This window comes from Carlito syrichta, unplaced genomic scaffold (genome assembly GCF_000164805.1).
Source record: "Carlito syrichta isolate Samal-C Ts95f unplaced genomic scaffold, Tarsius_syrichta-2.0.1 Scaffold123334, whole genome shotgun sequence".
Classification (NCBI taxonomy): Eukaryota; Metazoa; Chordata; class Mammalia; order Primates; family Tarsiidae; genus Carlito; species Carlito syrichta.
In genome coordinates, this window is record NW_007067430.1 from 51,144 (window position 1) to 62,043 (window position 10,900).

The 10,900-nt window shown below is 44.7% G+C and overlaps 1 pseudogene; it reads right to left on the bottom strand.

Annotated features, from left to right (window-relative positions):
• Positions 1–883: 883 nt before the first annotated feature.
• Positions 884–1,399, bottom strand: LOC103249712 (annotated as a pseudogene).
• Positions 1,400–10,900: the final 9,501 nt, after the last annotated feature.

Genomic DNA, 10,900 nt, shown 5'->3' on the forward strand with positions numbered 1-10,900 from the left:
AACCCACTAACACATTCTTGTTAGAATTCCCTGATTTCAGGTCTGGCGTGGTAGCTCATGCCTGTTATCCCAGTGTAATCCCGGTGCTTTGGGAGGATCGCTTGGGACCAGGAGTTTGAGACCAGTCAATCTATTTGTCTACTGTCCATTGATCTATTTGACAATCTATTTGTCTGTTGTCCATTGATTTATTCATCAATCGATTTGTCTGCTGTCCTGTCAATCTCTTTGTCTATTGTTCACTGATCTATTTGCCTCTTTGTTTGTCCTGATACATCATTGTATCTTGATTATTGTAGCTTCATTGTAAGTCTTCAAGTCAGACGGTGTAAATCCTCCAACTGTGTTAATTTTCAAAGTTAAATTTGCTCTTCCAGGTCCTTTACTGAATTTTAGAATCAGTGCATCAATTTCTACCAAAAAAAAAAACTTGCCAAATTTTTTTATTGGAATTGCATTAAATTTGTAGATCAACTTGGGAAAGGACTGACGTGTTAATATTTAGTCTTAATATCCATAAACACGGTATCTCTTGATTTAAGTCTGCTAGAATTTCTCTCAGAAACATTCTACAGTTTTTGGTGTGCCAGCTTTTGTCAGATGGCTTTTGTCAGTTGGATCACTAAGTATTTCATCTTTTTATGTGAATGCAAATGGTATTCTTTATATTCCAATTTCCTATGGTTTGTGTCTAGTAAGTTGCACACTGACCTTTTTGTATATTGCCTATGTATTCTGCAACCTGGCTAAACTCACTTATTAGTAGCATTTTTTGTAGATTTCATACTATCTTTTTGTATTTAGCATGTATTTTAATGAAAACACTTTCTCACCATCTTTTAACCAAACAATCTGCATTTTAAGATCTGAAGCCGCTCTGGCATTAGGATCTCATTGCTTTCTGCTCCACAGGTTTCAGATGCCACCGCACTACCAACTCCCCAGTGCTCTTAAGGCACGTGTTAGACATGTCCTCGTCTGTTGGAAGTCCTTGAGGCAACTTGAGGGGTTTGATTCTCATCAATGTTTAACCACTTTCAGTTTTGCATTCACTGCAGGGATATTTTTGCGAACTTGAGTGGTATGTGCCTTTTGTAATCCCAGCATCTTTATAATATCTTTTCCCCAACATGGACATCCTTTTGTGCTTTTTACTCTGGTATGCAGTTTAGGAGGGTTCTGTGGGTCCCCACCGTATTTTTCATGATCCAAAGGTGAAAGCTGAAATACTTTATCTGGAATTCTTGACCTGGTAAATTTGCGACAAATCCAGTCTGTACAAATGAGAGACTCCACACCTTTGGCCGTAGTCTGAAGTCTGCCTGGGGGCTTCTGAACTACTGAGTGCAAAATCCCTGCCATAAGTGTAGTGACTGTTCTCTTTAGAGGCGGCACCCGCTAAGTGTTCAGCCTGAACTCTCATCTGATTTTCTAAGGATGTGATCTTGTCATAAATTATCTGAGTATATTTATAATTCCATCTTATCCTCATTGCTGTATTATTATTGTGGATGCTTTGGGGCTTATAGTGTATATCTTTATGCGACCACAGTGTTTCTTCAGGTGATACTATACTACTTGACGTATGCCACAGAAGAACCTTCACAATAGATGTCTGTTTCTGTCTCTCCAGCCTTTGTACTTGTGTTGCCACATTTTGCTCCTACATGTTACACACATGTGTAACATATTGCTATTACTTTTACTTTAAACAGTTGATTATCTTTCTTCTTTTTTTTTAAAGATGTGGGGTACAATTCAGGGTTAGGTATATGCCTAGTCATCATACAGGTAAAGTTTGGTACTCTAGTTGATTATCTTGTATCAGCTATGGATTTTAAAAGGTCTTTGTGCTATACTATTAATCATTTCCAAGTGTCTTGTAGCAAGGTTTTTCAGTATCTGCTCTCATGTTGCAGAAAAAGTAAGCCTACCTGTGGTCCTTCCATTGTGGGCTGTCCTCAGACCAAGATAAACCTACAAATAGTTGACATTTGAATGTACAAGGATATCAATATACTGCAGCCAACCCAACGAGCCAAAATAAGTGGCCAGCTACTTATTTTCCAAAGCTAGACTGTCTCATAACTACATTGGAAATACTACATTTAATTGTAGCAATAGCCTTTCATTTCTCCATACCTTAATCACATCTACTCTGATTATAATATCTGTATACTCACTCATAACATTGTGTCCTGGAAATTCAAGCAAGGCAAGTCAGTGTCACCTTGTTTACACTATCACAGGCTCCTTGAAGATAACACAACTATTTAACATTTCTCCCGTATGTGATAGGAATTTTCTGTGGTGGCTTATTAATTCATATTTTCTGAAGTTAGTGGCTTATGAATATATATAATGCAACGATGAAATAATGGAAATTATTCAGTAATGTAAGGTTCTGGGATTTTTCACAACTTTTTTTTTTTTTTTTTTTGAGTTGGAGTCTCACTCTGTTGCCCAGACTGGAGTGCAGTGGCCGCTCCCAGTCACCGCAGCCTCGCCTGCTGTGCTCCGGCTATCCTTCCGCCCCAGCCCTCCGAGTAGCCGGAATTACAGGCATGCACTACCACGCCCGGTGGATTTTTTGATTTATTGTAGAGATGAGGTCTCGCCTGCCCAGGCGGGTCTCGAACCCGCGGGCTCAGGCCATCCACTCACCTCAGCCTCCCAAAGGCGTGGGATTACAGGCTGAGCCACCGAGCCCGGCTTTTTCACAACTTTTAAGTAGCCAAAAAAAGTCCTAACAATCATTTAAATGAAATCACCAAAATAGTGTACGGAACCATACCTGTTTCTGCTTCCCAAGACCGGTGGATCAGGCTTCCTTATCTGTCAGGCTGGTTTACAGGGTCTAGTAAGGGCCTTGTCTTATTTCCAGAGTTCAGAGGTCGTCAGGGTGGTCTGACCTTCCCCTCTCATAAGCGGAGTCCGAATCCACTCCTACACTCCAGGCTTGTTCCACCCCACCCAAATGCCTGCCACGAGCCACCCACGGGCAGGGGGAGGCAAGGAAGTGTCATCGAAAATTTCCCATGCTGATTTCCATAGAAGCTGTACTAATTTGCACTCTCAACAGCAGTGTGCATCGGGGATCTCTGACTCTCGGTTAGGAACCGGGGGCAGAGCAGGAGGTGAGCGGTGGGCAAATGGAGCTCCGTCTGCTGTCAGAGCAGCGGCATTAGATTCTCCTAGGAGTGCGAGTCCTGCCGTGAACTGCACGTGTGCAGGGTCCAGGTTGCGCTCCTTAAGAGAATCGAGTGTCTGATGATCCCCCCGCCAACCGTGAAAAAATTGTCTTCCACGAAACCAGTCCCTGATGCCAAAAAGGTTGGAGAGCGCGGGTGTATAAGCGTTCCCTTTTCACCGCGTCCACCGCGCCAACGTCTGCTGCGGGCCGACGTTTTAGTAATGGCCATTCTGACTGGGGTAAGGCGGCATCTCATGGTGCCTCTACTTTGCAGAAAACGCACTGCTGCATGGCCTCACTTGTAAGTGGGAGCCAAGCTAGGGGTCTGCAAAGGCACAGAGAATGGCAGAATGCACGCTGGAGACTCGGAAGGAGGAGGATGGGCGGGGGGAGGGGTGAAAGGTCCCCTGTCTGGTCCAATGTGCACTAGTGGGGCTGACAGGGACACTAAGAGCCCAGACTTCTCCGCCACTATGCAAAGCATCCATGTAACCAAAGATCATCTGTACCTCTAAGCTATGGAAATAAAGAACATTAAAAAAAAAATTAGCAGGATCAGACACAGCTCCCGGCCCAGGAAGCTCACTCTGGAGAGAGCTAAGGCCTCTGGGCTCACGGTCACCGTGTTTCTTCTTTACTCTCCAGCCCAAGTGCCAGCCAAGTCGCACACTTCCGTTGGGCGCTCGCTGTAAGTAAGCCCTGTCTCAGCTCCCTGCTCTAGACTCAGCAATTCTTGTCTTTCTCTTTCGGGCTCATTAACTGGAAACTACACGTTCCCAGCCAGCTTCTCATGGTCTGGGTGGATTTCATCACAGTTCAAGACCTTAAATAACCATTACTGGAGGCCTGCAAGGATTGAGGGGTACAGGCTGAAGAGCAAATGGGAGGAAAATAATGAAATACATGATGACACATTCAGGACTCCAGAGGACCCTGGCCCTCCTGCCTCCCGCAGAAGGAGCCTGTTGGCTCAGGATTTCATCACCATCACCGGGACTATTGCAAAAGCCTCAGCCCAGCCTCCAGCCTCGACTCTCTGGCCTCCAGCTGCGCTTCTCACCCCTCCCACCACAAGGCTCTAGAATGTTCCCTGCACAGAAACCCTCAGTGGCCCTCCATGGTGGGGAAGGGAAGAGAGTCTTTCCAAGGAGAACCATTCAGATCATATCAAGCGGGCACAATGGTTATGATCTGAAGGTGTATTTTTGGTGAGAAAGGTTATCAAAGAAAGTTAATAATTTTGTCTGAGAAGAGATTTTATGTGGTGAATGTCTGTCCTAAAGTAAAACTTTAGTTATTTAAAAAAGAGAGAAGTACAGGACGAATAAAAAAGTGCAAGCGTGTTGTAAATGGACTTTGTAGGTCACGATGAGGTTCATGAAAGGGAATTTATAAAGAAGTTGTGTGTGTAACTAAATTGATTATAATCAAAGGGAAATTGTTTATAAGAGTCTTTCTACATATCGGTCCCTTATGTTAAAACAAAGTGTCTTAAGGGATTGATTTGTTCTTAATAAAATTATAGGAAGTTTTTATTTACTTATTTGTATTTGTATATTGATTTTTGGTGAGACAGGATTTCAGTCTGTCACCCAGGCTGGAGTACAGTGTCACAATCACAGCTCACTATAGCCTCCAACTCCTGGGCTCAAGATCCTCCTGCCTCAGCCTCCCAAGTAGCTGGGACTACAGGCGTGCACCACCACACCTGACTCATTTTTCTATTTTTTGTAGAAATGGGGATCCACTTTGTTGTTCAGGCTGATCTTGAACTCCTGGCTTTAAGCAATCCTCTTGCCTCGGCCTCTCAAAGTACTGGGATTATAGGCATGAGCCACCATGCCCAGCCAAGAGGTTTTTATTTTTTAAAATTTTATAACTTTTTCTTTCTTTCTTCTTCCTCCCTCCCTTCCTCCCTCCCTCTCCCTCTCTCTCTCTCTCTTTCTTTCTCAGTTGGAGTCTCACTCTGTTGGAGTGCGCTGGCATACTCATGGTCACTGCAACCTTGACCTGCTGGGCTCAGGCGATCCTTCTACCTTAGCATTCCAAGTAGCTGGAACTACAGGTGTGCACCACCATGCCCAGCTAATTTTTTGATTTACTGTAGAGATGAGGTCTCGACGTGTTGCTCAGGCTGACCTCCAACCCCTGGACTCTGGCAATCCTCTCGCCTCTGCCTCCCAAAGTGCTGGGGTTACAGGCATGAGCCACCTCACCCGGCCACATGTTTCTTTTTTAAACTTCTCACACATATCTCAGTTCAACCTCTGTCAAGTCTGGCTGCTTTCAGCTTTTTCCCCTTGAGAAAGCCTGAGGTGGTAACTCTCTCCTTCAGTGTCTTTTTGTCAGCTGCTGTAACTTTTTGTTCTTCCTCCAGGTCTAACTGCTGTTGTGACCTGAGGCTAAAATGTCTTATCTTGAAGTCCAAAAAGGCAATGTTGGCCAGGCCTGGTGGCTCTGCCTGTCATTCCAGCACTTTGGGAGGCCAAGGCGAGTGGGTTGCTTGAGCCTGTGGGTTCAAGACCAGCCCGGGCAACTTGGTGACACCTCATCTCTACAATAAATAAAAAATTACCCGTGCCTGTAGTTCCAGCTACTTGGAAGGCTGAGGTGGAAGGATTGCTGGATCCCAGCAGGTCGACATTGGGGTGTCTATGAGCATGACACTGCACTCCACCTGGGCAACAGAATGAGACTCCAACTCAAAAAAAAAAAAAAAAGGCAGGGTTTTCCTCAAGTATAACTTGATTCTGGAACTACAGGTGTGCCTTTTCTTGATATGTCTGAACTGTTCCGTGCAACCAGAAAGCCTTTCCTGCTCGTATCAAGAGCCATGTATTTCTCTGCTTTATCCATAACCTTGAAGACACTCTTTCTGTGTTTGATTAAATTCAAATACTTTTTCTATCAGGTTTGACTTCCAAGTTATCCAAATGGGCTTCCAGTAAGGAAAAACGATCACCCTACAGAAAATTCTTTGCCTTTTGGGAACAGGCCTAGGAAAGAGAGACTTTACATTTTGACTAGATTCTTCCTGTCTCATCATGAGTAGTTGCTGGTTGCTTAGGAAGACTAAGCTTTAAAAGCATTGAGGTTGCCGGGCTCGGTGGCTCAGCCTGTAATCCCGCACCTTGGGAGGCTGAGGTGAATGGACTGCCTGAGCCCACGGGTTTGAGACCTGCCTGGGCAACTTGGTGAACCCTCATCTCTACAACAAATCAAAAATTAGCCGGGCGTGGTAGTGTGTGCCTGTAGTTCCAGCTACTTGAAAGGCTGAGGTGGAAGGATCACCAGAGCCCAGAGGTCGAGGCTGCGGCCACTGCACTCCAGTCTGGGCGACAGAGGGAGACTCCAACTCAAAAAAAAAAAAAAAAAAAGCATTGAGGTTTTTACGCCGATCTAACTTTCTGTATTGCTTTTAAAGTTTTTGCCTACCACTCTGATTGCATGAATAACAGTGATCAGTGATTCTGTTTTGAGCAAATGTTCTGAGCCTTTTTCCATCTTTGATCAATGTCCTGCTAACTCATTCTTGTGCTGTTAAGTGACAGGGCTTTGGTTCTTGGTTCTAAAACAAGCAGCGACTCCTGCAAACTCCCACCGGTCGGAGCCTCATCCTCAGACCTTGGAGAAGGTGACCATCACGACAAAATGCTTCCATGAGACACAGAGACAAGCCCGTGTTCAAAGACACATTTACTCATTTTGCCTCTACCCAAATCCTTGGTGCTAGGTAATCTAAACATTTAGCTGCCTGTGAGCTTCTTTTTCCTGTTACCAGTACTAGACAGAGCTTCAGGCTTTTATGTTTGAAATGTTGCTAATTATTTTTATTCGATTCTATTTTATGAGTCTCCCAGGAGAGAATGCATTGGCACGATCATAGCTCACCACAGTTTTGGCTTCCTGGGCTCAGGGGATCCTTCTGCTTCAGTCTTCCTAGTAGCTGGGACCACAGGCACAAGCCACCATGCCTGGCTAATTTTTTGATTTATTGTGGCAACCAGGTCTTGGAACTTACAGATAAGCCCGTTTTGTAACCTTGCTTTCTGACTTTTAGTTTTGGCTCTCACATTCCTTCAGGTATTTTGAAGGTTAATGAGTGCCTGTCCTTCTCCATATCTGCATGGCTTGGAACATTTAAGTGGCCACAAATCTTTCAACTCTAAGTCCTTGGCCACTGAGATCCCACTGAGGGACACGCTGGGTCTGGGGCGTGTAGTCACACCACCCTGACAACCATATGGGACCAAATAAGAGTTTGGCCATCGACGCTGCCTCAGCATATCTTGCCCAACAAAAGGGGGGAGAAAAACTAAAAAAAAAAAAAATCAGCCAGGTGTAGTAGTGCGCACCTGTAGTTCCAGCTACTCAGAAGGCTGAGGCGGAAGGATTGCTGGAGCCCAGCAGGTCGAGGTTGCGGGGGCCGGGAGCGGCCACTGCACTCCAGTCTGGGCGACGGAGGAGACTCCAATGCAAAAAAAAAAAAACCCCAAACAAAACAAACAAACAAAAACTCAAAAAAAAAAAATCTTAAGTCTTCCCGCTGACTAAATAGACTCCATCTTGGCCAAAGAGCCTCCAGATAAGCCTTAAAAACGTAGTCCCCTGCATGATGGGACGGGAGGTGACATGCCTTGTTACACCTCCCTTCCCTTTGGATTTAGACACCACAACTGACCCACAGGACAGACACTCTTTCTCCTCGGAATGTGTCCAAACCTAATAATATTCTTTATTTGCTCACACAGACTCGAGAGAACCCAGCCACAGATATGGGCCTCCAGACTTGCTGCAATTCATTGACAAATGTCATTTTTTAGTAATAGATTGGCTTCAGATTAACTTCTTTAAAAATGATGGAGGTTTGCACAATTGACAGCAAAACCTGTTGCACCTCTGTTAATATCTCTTACAATACTCAAAAATCCATCAACGGATTTCTTCATGACCTCATTTCAACCAAGGGGTGGATCCCACCCAGGTGTGGTTGGTGCTAAAGGGTCCCCCTCCCACCATGACTGGGTTCCAGCTCTTACTGAGGCCAGACGCAGTCACCCTACCATGATTACCCTTCAGTCCCTGCCTTTTTTAACATTTTAGTGCTGTCTAAGTCTTCGAAGTTAAGCTGACGCTGGCATGAGGACTCCAACCCCCACCATTCCCGAAGGATCTGCCTCCTGCAAGTCAGTAGATCCCGGATGGAGATGTTTACACCCTCCAGGGTTAGGTAGGAGCGACAGCCTGTTCATCAGGAAGCAGTTTCAGAAGATGAGATGTCTGGCCCCTCTTTCTTGAGTATAAGGAAGGAGCTGGGCGTGGTGGCTCATGCCTGTCATCCCAGCACTTTGGGAGGCAGAGGTGAGAGGATTGCCTGAGCCCACGCATTCCAGATCAGCCTGGGCAACTTGGCGAGACCTCATCTCTACAAAAAATCAAAAAATTAACTGGGCGTGGTGGCACATGCCTGTGGGTCCAGCTACTTGGAAGGCTGAGGCAGAAGGATTGCCAGAACCCAGCAGGTCGACAACAGGGTGGCTGTGAGCATGCCACTGCACTCCAGCCTAGGCGACAAAGTGAGACGTCAATTAAAAAAAAATTGTAATGGAGTGTAAAAGGCATGTGCAGTATGCCCAAATGTTACATGTTGTGGTTTTCTAGAATGTTATTTTGAGCAATTTGCAAAATTTATAAAGTCATGAAAACATTGTTCAACAAGGAGATCAGTTATAATTAGTAAAAGATGAATTAGAAAGAAAAAAAACTCCCAAATTTTAGATCTGTATTGTGTTATTTTGTAGTTTTATTTATGGACATTTCTAATCACAAAATATTCAAATTATGGCAGAAAATAGGAAAGGCAGACCACTCCATATAAGCACAGATATGACCAACACATATAACTTCCTGCTCTTAAAAATTTTTTTTTAAATTTTTTGAGTTGGAGTCTCACTCTGTTGCTCAGGCTGGAGTGCAGTGGCATACTCACGGCCACCGTAGCCTTGACCTGCTGGGCTCAGGTGAGCCTTCTGCCTCAGCCTTCCAAATAACTGGAACTACAGGCGCGTGCCACCACGCCCGGCTACTTTTTTGATTTATTGTGGAGTCGAGGTCTCACCAAGTTGCCCAGGCTGGTCTCGAACCCCTGAGCTCTGGCAATCCTCTCACCTTGGCCTCCCAAAGTGCTGTGATAACGAACTTGAGCCATCATGCCCAGCCTAGCTTCCTGTTCAATGGCAAATACTTCTGGACAGGCTTCTGGTAAAACAGGAATCAAAGGACGCATGCCATCTGAAAACAACTCCAGTGTCAAAAAGTTAGGTTGATTTCAACAAATCCCATACTTTGTACATTGAAGTGTTTTTTTTGTTTGTTTTTTGTTTTTTGAGTTGGAGTCTCACTCTGTCGCCCAGACTGGAGTGCAGTGGCCGCTCCCGGCCACCACAGTCTCAACCTGCTGGGCTCCGGCGATCCTTCTGCCTCAGCCTTCTGAGTAGCCGGAATTACAGGCGCGCGCTACCACGTCCAGCTGATTTTTTGATTTATTGTAGAGATGAGGTCTCGCTGATCAGGCGGGTCTCAAACCCACGGGCTCAGGCAATTCACTCACCTCAGCCTCCCAAAGGCGCGGGATTACAGGCTGAGCCACCGAGCCCGGCTACACTTAAGTTTTGACCACTTTTTTTGTTGTTGTTGCTATTATTAGCATCATGAAAGCAGTAATAACTAGATAAAAAGGGTTCAAAATAAAAGATAAAATGTTCTCAGAAATGGCTTAAAAATGCTTAAAGAGGCACAAGTTGTGAAGACTCTCCCCGCTGCACTAACACCCTCTACAATGAAACCAAGTCCAAGCCGGGGACTAGTTTGTCTGTCTTTAAGCAAATCATTGTCTTCTCTAGTGGCTTCTGGCCAAATCAGCTCAGCCTTTCAGACCGTGAAGATCTCCAAGAAGCAAATGACCTTCTGCCCACAGGGATGGAGGACCTCTCCCCTCCAAATCAGTCCTCTTAAGTAAGAACAGTCGGACAACAACTTCCTGTGCCCAGGAGCACTGTGACTAGCACGGGCAAACGGGAGGCAATATTGTTTACCCAGTGATGAGACGTGTTCTGGTCTCTATAATTTCCTATCAGAATCACACAACAAGCATGATCGATAATTTGGGATCACTTCCCTCCCAAGCTTACTTACAAGCGCCAGAGTTCTCTGCTCTGTCATCTCCTTGTCCATTTTGACGCCAACACCTACCGTCTTGACTATGGTGACTCCATGTTGTTTCACAACCTGATAGTCTGGTTCCTCCCAGGTCCTTTTCAAAGCTGTTTTGGCTATACTAGGGCTTTTGCATTTATATGGGAATTCTGGAATCAAATCAGTTTGTCAATTTGTATAAGAAAGTCCGCTGGAACTTTGATCTGTGGAGACTTGACACCTTAACGATACTGATTTGTCCAACCCATGAGCGTGGTATTTAGTTATTTAATTCTTCTAAGCAATGGTTGTGGGTTTCAGTATAACAAATCTTTCATTTTTTTTTTGGTGGGATTTAACCTTAAGTCGTTCATACGTTTTTCATTGCAAATGATTTTTAAAACATGTCAGTGTTTTAACTCAGCCTCAAAAATAAAAATAAAAATAGAAACACTGTTAAGAGAATATAAAAGACAAGCCGCAGACGCTGAAAAACATTTGCAAATTCCATAT